This window comes from Olea europaea, chromosome 15, assembly GCF_002742605.1.
Source record: "Olea europaea var. sylvestris chromosome 15, O_europaea_v1, whole genome shotgun sequence".
NCBI lineage: Eukaryota > Viridiplantae > Streptophyta > Magnoliopsida > Lamiales > Oleaceae > Olea > Olea europaea.
Window position 1 is genome coordinate 25863746 of NC_036251.1, and position 511 is coordinate 25864256.

Here is a 511-nt window from a genome sequence, read left to right on the forward strand (position 1 = left end):
ATATTTTTTTTTTTTTTTTTCCTTTTATCTAATAATTTATTGTATTTTGATCTGATCTATTCATTTTATGTTTATAATCATTAGAAAATCTGTTATATTTTTCAGATTTCTTTGCTCAATTGTTTGATTACCATTTTATAAGGTTCCATCGTTGCATCATTTAGGACATCCAATGCTGGATTGAGTACTCTTTGACCATGTTTGACTGAGCTTAAAACTTACTTCCTAGAAATGTAAGTTTTATTTGTAAAAAAGTGACTTCTACAAAAAGAAACTTGAAATTAACTTTTACTTGTTTGAGGTTGGCCAATCATGCTCTTAGTCTGTTGTCAACAAGAATTGCCATTGTTGGTATTTTGTTTCTGTTTTTGAATTGTTTTGTGCTAACTGGATCACAATTTTCAAGTGTTTTTAAATACTGGAAAAATATGAGTCAGATGACTTGCTCAGGCAAAGAGATAGCATCCTAAGATTTTTTTTTTCCATTATTGCCCTTGGCCCATATATATTT